The sequence below is a fragment of the Neopelma chrysocephalum genome, unplaced genomic scaffold, assembly GCF_003984885.1.
Source record: "Neopelma chrysocephalum unplaced genomic scaffold, ASM398488v2 Primary Assembly neopelma1_116, whole genome shotgun sequence".
NCBI classification, from domain to species: Eukaryota; Metazoa; Chordata; class Aves; order Passeriformes; family Pipridae; genus Neopelma; species Neopelma chrysocephalum.
This window is the reverse complement of record NW_020897778.1, coordinates 2372543-2385441: the sequence shown is the minus strand read 5'-3', so window position 1 is coordinate 2385441 and position 12899 is coordinate 2372543. Positions and strand designations below refer to the sequence as shown.

The 12899-nt window shown below is 49.1% G+C and overlaps 1 protein-coding gene across 1 annotated transcript in view; it reads left to right on the top strand.

The window, feature by feature from the left end:
* The window catches only part of RBM19 (RNA binding motif protein 19), a gene marked incomplete at its 3' end in the record, with an annotated part of 55935 nt that overhangs the window by 18133 nt on the left and 24903 nt on the right, over window positions 1–12899 (top strand). The gene's annotated exons all lie outside the window — the stretch shown is intronic.

Here is a 12899-nt window from a genome sequence, read left to right as displayed (position 1 = left end):
TCCTGGCTTGTCTGCAGGTTCCTGCATGGCTGGGAGGCTGTTTACATGCAAGGTGTAAGGAAAGCTGTGTGTTGCAACACTGGATTTGGGGTGAATTCTGGGGTTTTCACCAAAGGCAGACCGTGACTTGGTTCTTAAACACACATTGCTGAAAGAGTGATGGTAGAATGTAAAGATCCCTGTAAAACAGCAGAAGCTTTTCCTTCCTTGTGCTGTGCAGCTTGGATGCTTTTGCTTCGGTGCTACCCTGACAGGTCCAGGCAAAGTCCCTGGACTTCCAAGTCACTGCTCTGAGTTTTCTTACCACGTGGAGCACTGCTAATTTAAATCCCAGCCCTGTGGCTGCAGAGGTGACCTTCCTAAAGCTTGAGCAAACAAAACCAGGGGCATCTATTTGCTTTCTGGGGTGCTGGGTTAAGTTCAAGGAGCTGGGAGGTTTATGTGTATCACAAGGACAGACAAGCCCAGTAGAGACTGTGGGGTTTTTTCAATGTGATTTTTTTTTTCCTCCTGTCTTGTCTGGCACCTCAGTGCTGTGGAGAGGAGGGGCAGAGGAACAGTCTGATGAATATTGTAAGGAATGTGCAACTTCCAGCTGCATGTGCTGGTGACAGTGGTCTTGGAGCAACATGGGAACATCCTGCATTTATCCTGGGATATTCAGAGGTGGGGGTTTTATCCTCAAAACAACAGCTTGTGGGGAGACACACACAGCCTTCCACCCACCCCTGCCATCCCTCCTTCCCTTCAGAGAGGCTAAAACCAGGCATGGCAGAGCTCTGCCGGGCACTTCATCCTCCTGGATTGCTTTGTTTGTGCTTTTAAATCAGGTGCCTTTGCTCTGGAGCTTTTTAGCTCTTCCTGCATTTAGAAGCCTGCCTTATTTTGTGTTTTGCTAGTTATTTATTTGAAATTGCAGACAGTCACTTGGCAGTGGAATGGATGGCAGGGCTGCAGGGGGCACTCTTAGCCTGCCCAGAAAAGCCTGGCTGGGGACCACCAGGCTGGGGACAGCAAGGGACCACCAGGCCACTCCAGCAGGCATTGCCATGCAGGGTGACAGCCCCAGGCCCGTGCAGGTGGGAGGCTTTGCAGGGTGAGCATCTTCTCTATTGTTTCACATGCTCCTGAGCCACTTTCCTGAGCCCTGCAGCTGATGTTGTCCGCCAACCTGCTTCCTCCTGTGCTTGCTTTTTTTCTTTTTTTTCCCAATTGCCTGGGAAGGTGAAAAATTAATAAATAAATATACACACACACAAAATGTGTATGCATATATTTATTATGCACACACATATGTATATTACATATACACACACTGTATATGTCTATATCTATGTAGATACACACTATATGTATCACCCCAAATACATATATTGTGCCAATACACATTTCCAAAAATATACATAGTACGTGTGTTGGATGTATTTCCCCAAATTAATATTTCCATGTTTTGAGCTTTTTCAAGGAACCCTGTTTCGCTTTTCAAACAGCCCCACAGAAGGTGTTAATGACACTGGAAAACAGCAAAACAAGGGAGCTGGGTGGTTTGAATAGTGGATTTTTAAAGCTGTTGTGCCTGTGCTGCTCAGCACTGGCAGTCCAGGGAATCCTGTCCTGGTTGCCTTTAGACTTTTTGATATTTTTATTTATGGACCCACCACTTAAATGCTCAGACTTGCCCTGCACCATCGTTTGTGTTCCTACAACAACCTGTTGGAACTTTTTAATTTTGGACTTTGAGGATATCAAGTTCTAATTCTAGGGCTGGAGAAAGTGGTGTTTAATTTTCTCTGTAGGGGAGTCAGGAATGCTCTGGTTAACAGCTCAAGTCCTCTGCCTGCAAAATCAATGTCTTCTAGTTCCACCAGCCTTAGGTGCTGCCCACCTTCCACCCCAGCCCCAGAGGCTTTGCTGGGATGTGTGATGCTGGTTCAGATCGTGTCCTGCCACGTTCTGCTGGAGGTTTTGGCCTCTCTTGCACCCTCCTGCATTTATTTATTATTTTTTCTGAGACCCTATAGGTGTTATTTTCTTCAGAGGGAGAGCTGTTCAATTATAGGGGCTGCTTCTGGGCTAGGTGTGAAGATTTAGCTTTTGTGGGTGTGTGTTTTCTTCCCCATTTTTGTTCTTTATTAGATTCTACTCTTATCTTTACTACCAGGAAAAATAACAAAAGATAAATGGTCCTTAGTTCTTTCCAAAGAGCCATAGTTAGGGGAGGAGAGACAAAGGGATTGCTATCCCATGAAGGCTGCTAATTTTTGTTACCAAATTGTGGGCCTTTTATGGCAAGACTTTTTTTTTTCTTCTTTTTTTTTCAAAAGGAACTCCTAGATGTGGCAAGCTGAATTGGAGATCTGTGAAAGGCCACATTTTCACAGATTGGAGCCCTGGCAATTTCTGAAAATTGGGCTCCTTTAAAAATCTATCACATTAGATCCACGCAGCCTTCATTGGAAGTTCCAATTAACTGTTTGTTTCAGAGCCTCCTCTTCCATCCTCCTTCCCCCTGTCTGCACCAACTACATTAATATTAAAAATAAGGCTGTTTTGCAGCTCTTGTAGAACATTTTGAGGAGATGTATGTTCTATTTTCCTCAAAGGGGGAACGATTAGATTTAGAAAGAGACTTTTTAAAAGATTCCTACCCAACCAAAGGCAACCTGAGGGATAGATACAGTCGAGAGTCTGCTTAGGCTTTGGCATAATTGATGCTTTACCACCAAAGGATGCAGTTGTTGGAGTTGCACCACAGGTAGTGTGTTTTGGGGATGGAGTTGTTTCTTTTTTTCTATGTAAAACAGATCTGAGAACTTATCATATGGTCTGTATCTATAATTTCTCTTAAATTTGCAATGATTGTCACTTCGAGCCCTCCCCTGCCACTTAGCTGTGGTAACCCTCCAAATTCAGAGCAAGATCAGGGGCCAGCACTGTGTGTGGAAGGTGTTTTATCATCCCTCTGGCCATCCCTTGCCTTTCACCTGTAGGAACTGCAGTCAAACACGTTGCATAAAGCTGTTAAATCACAAAATTATTATCAGTTAGGAGACTGGACTTCAGTTTGACTAAAGAAGCAGCAAGCAGAAAAGCAACTGAAAGGTATTCCAGGGCAGGGAACAGGTTATCAGGTGCATTTATGTCCATATTCTGACTTTCCTGTGAAGAAAGTAACTGCTGCTTCTTGCAAAGACCTTTGGGGGTGGGTGTCTCTTTTAATTTTAACTCCTTTGCTGACTATTTTCTGCGTCCTGACAAAGACGTGGCATTTATTGCATCTGGCAAAACAAGTGTCTGGGATTGATTAGGAGGAAACAGATCTATTCCCTCTGATGGAGGGTAAAAGTGAAGACAGCCAGTGGGACAAGACTTTGGAGTCGTGTCTCTTCTTAGGAGGAGAAAAAAATCTCTGAAGGGAGATGCAGTGGATAAAGTGGCAGAGATATTTTTTTTAAAGGCAGCCTTTATGAAGTTAATTTTATAAGATGATGCCTTTCACTTCTTCTGACCTATTATAATAAAGTGTAGTTATCAGAATGGGCTTTTCATTTCCCATTATAAAGGACACGGTGGTATAATGAATCCTTCTGCCAGACATGCTTGCTGTTCACACCTTTCTCCCAGTAATGGAGTCTACATGACTGGAGACAATTTCTCCTTCCCAGAGTAACAGTGCCCTGTTGAAGCCGTGGAAATCTTCGCTAGTGAAAGGCAGAGGAGGAAAAAAATTAGTCCCTTCATAAACATGTGAGTTTGTTCAGCAAGTGCTGGGCAGAATTAATTAGAACATTCAATGCAAACAGCCCTGGGATGTCCAGTGCTGTCAGGATTTCTGGATGAACAGTGAAGCTTTCACTTTTAAAACCCTTCATGTGCTGGAAATGTCTCAAAACCCGTTGCTGCTTCCTTTTAGCAGCTTAAAATTTTTCCTCCATGTTGTAGGTGGGTGTGGGGAGAGCTGCAGAAGTCACCACGAGCATCTCCCTGTGGTGTCCCACCCACAGCTGCACCAGGGGAAGGTGAAGGTGGTGGGTGACATTTGAGAGAAGCCAGGAGACATCTGACCTAGGACAGATCTACTGATGCAATAGGGTGGCAGAAGGAACAGGCAGCCCGGGGTACCCTGCTTGCAAGCCTGTGCATGAAAAGGATGCCCAAAAACAAGTCTTGTTGAAGCAGAAAGCCCCTGGGGAAGAAGCTGATGTTGGTGGGCACCCTGCATACAACCATCAGGGTGTTGGATCCCAGCTTCCTGGCTTCCCCTGGGAATCAGGACATTGGTGCCAGCACATGGGAGGACTGTGTGTCTCACCTAGAGGCACATGTTCAGGTGGAAACCTGTCAGAAACAGTATGAGGAGCAAGAACTGTCTCGTTCCCCCTCTGAGCAGTAATGATGCCTCCGAGCTGGGTTTGGTGCTGGGTGGAATCACCATATCGTGTTCTCCAGGAAACAAATGGGTGGTTTAAAAAAGTGACCCACCTTTTGGGATCTCCAAAGCCATTCCCAGGCTCCTTCTCCAGGCCATTGAGTGCCAGAGGTTACAGACACTTCATGGTGTGGTGGTTGGCATCCGAACCACCTTCAGCACACGGGAGGATTCCTGAGCCAGCAGCACTTCTGCCTTGTTTTGGTCTATCCTTAGGGATAATAATGTCTGGTTCCTGTTTCAAAGGTGGCTTTCCATGGTGCAGACCCACACCAGGAGCACTGCAGGGCTGTGTGCACAGCAGAAGCATCAGTGAGGTGGTTCAGGCCCATCCTCAGGAGGTGGGAACGCACGCGGTGTCCGATGATGCCGCAGATGATGTGGCACTTGTGTTAATGCTGAATTCCAGCTTCTCATTAGAATGCAAGGTCTGTGCTGGGCTGCTGAGCGTCTGAGGAGGAGCATGTCTGGTGTGGGGGGCTCAGGATGCTGCTCTGGAGTGAAGCTTTGCACCCCGGGGCGGCTCTGCCCCTCTCACCCACGGGCTGTGCCAGCCTTATCCACCCACGTTATTTAAAAGTTCTTACAAAAATTGCATCTCTGGATGTGTTTTCTTGTTTGGTTGATGGCTCCATCCTCCCTGGCTGAAGAGCTCGGCCCCACTGGTTGCATTTAGTGCTTTTTGGTGTGCAAGGGGAACACAAGATGTGGATCTGTTGGAGCAAGTCCAGAGGAGTTGATCAGAGGGCTGGAGCTCCTCTGCTCCAGGGGAAGGCTGAGAGGGTTGAGGCTGTGCAGCCTGGAGAAGAGAAGGCTCTGAGGAGACCTTAGAGCCCCTTCCAGTGCCTAAAGGGGATCCAAGAGAGCTGCAGAGGGTTTTTGGACGAGGGCCTGGTGTGGCAGGACAAGGGGGAAGCTGAAGGAGGGTAGGTCTAGATAAGATATGTGGAAGGAATTCCTCCCTGTGAGGGTGGTGAGGCCCTGGCACAGGTTGCCCAGAGAGGGAGTGGACTTACCATCCCTGGAAGTGTTCAAGGCTGAGTTGGACAGGGCTTGGAGCAACCTGAGACAGTGGAAGGTGTCCCTGCCCATGGCAGGAGGTTGGAGTTAGGTGATCTTTAAGGTTCCTTCCAACCCAAACCATTCCACGGTGTTTCTTTACTGGTACATTTTCCCCTGCTCTGCAGCATCCCTGGCACTGTCTCCTCCCTGCAGCTTTCCAGCAGGCTCAGGGCTGGTGTTTCCAGCAGGTCCTGGCTGCAGTGCAGCAGTTGGGCTGCTGTGATCTTCCCTGTGATCCCACTGCATAGCTTGGCTCTCTTCCCACCCTTGGTCTCTGTTAGCATCCCATTCCCTCCTTTGCTGGGGCTCTTGGAAGATTTAAGTCTTCCCTGAACCACCCCCTCCCATCTGCTCTTCCACACCTGGATCTCCTGCACAGCCCAGTCCAGGTACATCCCTAAAGCCTGGCTTAGCCCAGAGGATTTACCAATCCTTTGTGCTTCCATGTCCAAATTGCAGTGCCAGGGAGTGTTGCACAGGGTGATGCAAGTGCTTTTCTGGGCAGCAGCTTGCAGGTGTGTGCACCAGCATCATAAGCTGAGAGCTCCAGGTGGGAATAAAGGGCTCTGCTGGGCTGATTTTTTTTTTCCCTTACTCTCTCAAAGATCATAAATTAAACTTTTTTTTTCTTTTTTTCGTCTTTCTTCAAGTCTTTTCCTTGTGTGCTGGAAACCCAAACACAGCAGTGCCAACACTGAATATCTGTTGATATTCAGAGACCAGAAATGTAACTGGCCACTTTAATTTGGCCGCTCTCCAAAGCGAGCCATGGGGTGGGGGAGAGTGAAATAGGTTTTCAGCAGCTGTTTTTCAGTTTGAATCATAAAGGTGTTTAACATAGATAAGGAAATGTTTAACTCTGTGTTATCTTGGCGAGGTTGCTTTAAAAGGTGGCTCTTCCCAAGAGCAGAAGGAAGATTTTTCAGCATATCTCTTTCCCTGGTTTGAATATTCACTGCATACTTGATTTTTATATTTATATTTTTCCCCCTCTTCTGCACTCCACATACTCCAAACCCACAGGTCCCTTTTCTGCTCACCCAAAACCTCTGCTGAGGAGTTTTCAGTTGCCTGCCTTGCTCAGTCCAGGTGCCCAATGCAAATGAAAGGGAGTTTCTGGGCTGCTTCCTCCCAGCTCCTGCCAGGGCACCCACCTGAACCTCCTGAAGGAACCCAGTTTTACACACAGATTCCATTGCTCATCAGTGTGAAGGGGCTCGGGGAGGGGGAGTGAGGTGGGGAAGGGGCTGCTTTGGGAATGTCCTATTCAAGTTGGGGTTTGCTTTGGGGTTTTTGCTTTTTTTGGGTGCCCAGTGGGACTGGCACATGTGTGTGCAGACATGTGGGCTGCTTCTCCTCCCAGGAAGCAAAAAACCAAAGCCTGCTTGTGCTGTCTCCTGTAAATAGCCCATGCAATGCTGTTAGTATTATAAGGTCTCCTTTTGTCTGAATTGTTAAGAGTATGTGTGCCTCTGTGTATAAGGAAGGAAAAGCATCATTTTTTTTGCCTTATGTTGTAGCCAGTTCTCATTCACTCTCAAAATTGGTCCCTTGGCCACTGAGTCTGCTTTTGGGTCTGGCAGCCATTGCAGAATCTAGTGTTGGAGTTACACTGGACTAACTTTTGAGCTTGTGTCTCAGTCTTTAAGTCAAGGTGCAATCCAGATGATTATTTTCTTGATCTTAAAATTTGTGTGTCTGTTGCATTTCTTAACTACAGCTCCTGCACGGTGCTGTTGACCCATCCAACTCCCTGTCTTTCACTACCATGTGCATGTGGGTATTTTTCAGTCTCACTGCTCAAGAAGGTCCTGAACAAGCCTCTAATGAATCACAGTTTTCTCCTCAGGATGACATCGTGTCCTTTATTTGCATCTCTGTTTGCATCATTATTTTTTTTTAACCTCAAGCCTGCTGCAGCCTTTTCCCCCTCTTCTCATCCAGTGGGTTTTCAGCCTTGGGATACAATTGCAATTAAGGACCTTCCATTGCCACAGTCTCTCACCTCCCCTGGGGCAGCCCCTGTGCCAAAGGCCTTTGAACCGTGTTGGCTCCTGCAGCTGGTGGCACCAGGAGCAGTTCTGTCTGCACGTTGTTTTTCCTGAAGAAACCAAGCTAAGGCAGAGCAGGATGACCATCTGTCTTCTCACCTCTCTTCCCTCCTCCCCCAGCAGTATCCTGAGCACCTGCAGGCATCTGGCAGAGGACAGGAGACCTTAAATTTGAGAACCTGGTGCAATTAAGCACAGGAAGAAGCTCCTGAGCCTTGCCCTCTCAGGAAGGTGCTGTTATGACCTTGACCCTTATCAGACATCCAGGAGTTCACATAAGCTGCCCTTGAAGATGGGACATTTTTTCTGACCACGTTCCCATTTATCAGATGCCAGGGAAGCTGGCCCTGGGAAAACCACCTCCTTTGTTCTGCTTCTATTCTGCTGCCCATCAGTGGTCTGTGCACATCAGGCTCTCCCCCTCATGGGTGGTCTCTGGGCCTTGCCCAAGGATGTTTGGAGGACAGGTTTGGTCCCTCTTCAGCCCCTCCATATTTTTTTTTAAATTTCCTTGTGGAAACTCACATGGAAAAGCAGCAGTGATGACTTTTCCAATCCCAGGAGTGCCAATCTCAGCACCTCAACAGGCTAAGCCTGACCACAAGCAGCACTGGCAGGATTTGTGCCAAAACTTGCCGTTCAAATTCAGTTATCAGGGGGTGTGCATGACCCCTCTTTGGTTCTCTTTAACCCAGCTCCTACTCTCCCCACCCTTTGATCCCGCTGCCATGGCAGCAACTGAAGGGTTAAAAGAGTATGGGGGGCGAGGGGGTGGAGACAAGGTATTTCAGATGCTCATTACTCACTGCCAACTTCCCCCAAAATCATATTAATTTCACGCTGTCACGCAGGACTGCGCTGTCTCCCTCGTCAGCATCCGGGAGGGTGACGGGGATGGGGGGGAGTGCAGGTCCCCCCTCCTCACCACGGGTGTGCTTTGCAAAGCTCATTGGTGGCCTCTTTCCTGGCTGAGGTACCGACCCAGCAGGGCTGGCACTGGGCTGGGGCTGCTCACCTTGCGGGGGGATCTGGGGAACCGCCGTGCGCTGCCTCCCGAGGATCATTTTCCACCCCGCTGCTTGTGCAAAAACCCCATGAAATTAGGTCTGCTGCAGCAGGGAGGTCTGGAGGAGGGAAGGAGGGAGGCAGGGGAGCTGCCAACCTGCCCTACCCTACCTGTGGGCAGCGAGGGTGCTGCTTGAAAGTTGGTCTTTAACCAGTTGCCTCCCTTTGTGTTTTTTAATGCCGGCGAGCACGGCCCTGCTCTGCCTGCAGAGATCGAGCTGCCATTGCCTCCTCTCTCATTTCTCCCCTTCTCCCCCTCTTCGGCTGTTTGCTTGCTGTGTCTGCCAGAGCTGTCACCTCTGCAGGGACTTCTTGCCGTCAGCTGGGACTCTGACAGCTCCCACACAAGCTTAGCATTCCCAAGCCCATCCCAGTTGGAAGCTCACTCTCTGGCTGCAGGCATTCCACTCTGTCCCCAGCTATTTTTATTATTGTCATCCCTAGAACCTGACTCACTTTTTTTTTTCCCCCATGTGTGTGCTTGTATTTTTTTGTGTTTTGGAACTGGAAGGATCACCCCCCTCCCTCTTTCTTCCGTCATGTAGCCTGTGGCCACACTTCTTGGAGCACATGGCAAAATCCAGAGCAGCAGCTTGGGGCTCCCTGTGTTTGCAGAGCTGGGAAGGAAATGGTACATTAAGAGACACAGCTCTCCCCACAGCAGAGAGCTGATGGCCCGGGCTATTTGAGACTAAAAAGCTTTGGAATAAACCTTGGGAGAGGAGGGAAGAGGAGATTCATGAGCTCCAAGGGATCTGTGGCTCTCATGCCCACAGAGCTCTGGGCCCTTGGGAGTGGAGGATGAGAACACAGCCTCTGGTACCTCCAGCTGTGTGCTGGGACTTATCAATGCTTTGGAAACATTAGGGAATCTATCATACTCCATTTCTTTAATCAATTGTGCTCATGCTTTTCTGGCTCTCATTTCTTTCTGAGGTCCCATCTTGCTTGAAAAGGCCATTCTCTGATGTGTGAACTGAAAGCAGGCTCCTCCTACACAGACACATCCCTTGGGAACATCAGCATCTCCGTGCTGCACTTCCCCCACCTTGGCATTGACCTTAGGAGCAGAGAGTGCTGCAGGAAAGCTCTTTGAACCTCCTTTTGCAGGACTAAAGCACCACCCCAGCAGCTGGCTGTCATCTGGCACTGCCTGTGTGACCAGCCCATGTCCTGGCATTGGCTTTTACCCTTTCCCACGTAGGGATCTTCCACTAGAAGCAGAGATGTTCCTTCTGGGAGGTGTGTGGGGTGTTGTGGCCATTCCAAGGCAGACAGGTGATGGTGGGAGGTGGTTTCCTGAGCCCTGTTGCTTGATGTCCGTGCAAGAATCAGAGGAAAGCTCTTAACTTGGCAAGTTCCTCTATTCAAGCCAAGCATCTCTTCTCCAGGTGTTTTTACCTGCTCTCACCTCTTTTGCTCCTTCAGTATGGGCATGGCAGCTTGTGTACCAGCTTGAAAAGCTGTACATGTTTAGCCTGTAAATATTAGGATTATCTGTTGAAAGCCCCTGGCCCAGAAGCCTCACATCAAGGAGAGGTGAGATCCCAACTTCCTGCAAGCTGGGTGTCCCTGCTTGGGTATTCCATGCTGTTGGGAATGCCCCCTCTGGAGAGGGCAAACTCTGGCCCTTTTGGACCCCAGGCAGCCCTAGCAGGTGATTTTTAGGTGTGTCATTGCCTCCCTTCTCCCCTCCCAGCATCCATGGGTGCATTACAGCTCGTTCAGGTTGGCTGGTGAGACATTGCCAGCAGATGCAGAACAATGTGGTTTCTGTTCCTCCTCTGGAGCCCCTCATTTCTGCCTCACGCTCCCCTTCTCAGCCTGCAGCTGCCACACGGCTCTGACAGCATCTGTCAGCCAGGTACAAGTGTCTGTTCCTGCCTGCCATCGATTGTGAACACCCAGGATGCTGTGATGAGCCTTCCCAGAGGTTTTGGGGGAGCAGGGGAAGGGGGATGATGGGCAGAGCTCACACCCTGCCATGCAGACACCCTGCTCAGTATTCAGCACTGCCTTTGACCTGTCCTGCCCAGCTCTGCCTTTATTTGCATCTTTCTGGCTCCCACCAGAGAGCAGAGCTGTAAAGCACTCAGGCTGTGCGTTTGGTGGATGGTTTAATTTATGGGAGAGGCTCTGAGTTGGGAGGGGGCAGTCAGGGCTGGGGCAGGGGGATGGGGAGCATTGAAGCAGATCCTTCTCCTCCTCAAAATCCGTTTATTAAATTAGCAAGGTTGTATCAACAGGGCTCAGGGCTGCCGCTGTTTGTATACTGATACAGTGATTCTGAGCAAAGACAAGGTTTGAAACCAAAGGAGGGTCGATTTAGACCAGAAAAAAGGAAGAAGTTTTTTACAAGGAGGGTGGTGAGGCACTGGCATGGATTGCCCAGAGAAGCTGTGGGTGCTCCCTCCCTGGAGGCATTCAAGGTCAGGTGGACAACTTGGTCTAGTGGAAGGTGTCCCTGCTCATGGCAGGGGAGTTGGGTTAGATGATCTTTAAAGGTCCCTCTCAACCCAAACCATTCTGATTCTATGACAGTGCAGGGAGGTTTGTCCCACCTCTGGACATCTCCCTTCACGGGGGAGGTGAGTGGCTCACTCTGTGCCTGGCAAAGGTCCATTCCCACGAGGAGGATCTGACTCTGGGAAGTGTGTGCCTGGCTCCAGAGCAGCTCCCATGAACATGGACTTTCTCTTCCCTGCACCTGGACACGCACCCTCCTGGTTCCTCTCAGTCACAGTTGTCACAGTACAGCCCTGCTGCACAGAAAATGCTCTTCTGTGCTAAGGCATAAACAAGGAAACAAATTAGAAACCCAAACCCAACAGGCAGTTACTGCCACTGCAGTTTTCTTTGTCCAAAATGTCCCGTGGGTGGATCAGCCAGAGTTGCCAACTTCCATCCTGGCCTCTGCCTCTCTTTGCTGGCTGTGGTGGTGCAAATAGTCTGCTGTAGGTGACCTTGCCTTGGCAGGGGAGTTGGACCAGGTGATCTCCAGAGGCCCTTTCCAACCTTTCTTTGATTCTGTGAAATCTCTCTCCTCGTGGTCCAGCACTTTCTGAGGTGGGTGGGTGGATACTGATGAGCTTTCCACAGAAACAGAGTGGGAACATCACTGTTGAGTCCCATGGTGGCTCAGGTAATGATTGCACCATGCCATCACTCCCTGTCCTCCTGTCTTTTGGGGGTTTTCCACATGATCTGTAAAGACTGTGTAAAGCAGCCTCTGAGCTTTAGCAGGTGGTGTGGTTGTGTCAGGTTGGGAAGGAGTGACCGAAGGACTGGACACACTGGGAGTAGGAAGAGAGCCACCATCACAGCTTGGGTAACAGCCACACCTGCAGTTTGGGAACAGGATGGGTGAGTTGGGCCATTATCAGTGTAAAACAGTATATCTAGAAGTACCCCTCTGTTCACACTGCTTTTACAATGAGGAAATCTGCTGTTGTGCTGTGGGTCACGTCTCTGGAGGGGACAATGCTGGCCAAGGGGGCACAGTGGTGTGGTGGCTCCCAGCCCTGCCTCACTGATGAGCTGCTCTGTGCCTGGATCTCATGCTTTGCCTTGTTCTGATGCCTGGCAGACGTCAGATGTGGTCAGCCTGGGCTCTTCAGAGACAGCCCTGCCCTCAGGAGATCTCACCATCCTCGTTGTGTCTGAGTCACCAGAACAGCTCCCGCGTTCCCGGTGCATTTGTGTGCATTTGATCTTCCCTACGTGTTTCTCTGTTCCTCTGATGAAAATAATTAATCAGGTTATTTTTCTAAGTCATCCTGCAGCTTTACAGGGACAAGACTTAAATAAGGATTCTCTTTAAAGCAGAGCTATGTTAAAATAGCTGTCTGCCTATAAATATCTCATTGCTTCTATATTTATTCTCCTCCAGCTCAGTGCAGGAGGTTCTACAGTTGAATATGAGATATATATATATATATATAGTGGGGCTGATGCAGCTGGTATCTTAACAGCAAGGCTGCCTTCTCCAAAGGATGCCCTGAGTACACCTTTGTGGGTCCATGAGGCATGGCTAAATCCTCCTCCTGTGTTTCCTGCTTTGCTAGTTGTACAAATTTCCTCTTGTCTTTGAAAGGAGCTGACTCACAGGAATCCTACAGGAGCAGAGATTTGCACCAGACCCTCCTGTGAGCACTATTTTTAGCATAACTTGTTTTTGACCAGAGCTGCACTCTGATCAGGATTTTCAAAAGAGCCCAGGAGAGATAAATCCCCAAATCTCAGCGCTGTTGGAGCTGCGGGTTCCTTTGAAATCCTGACCTGCTGCTGATTAG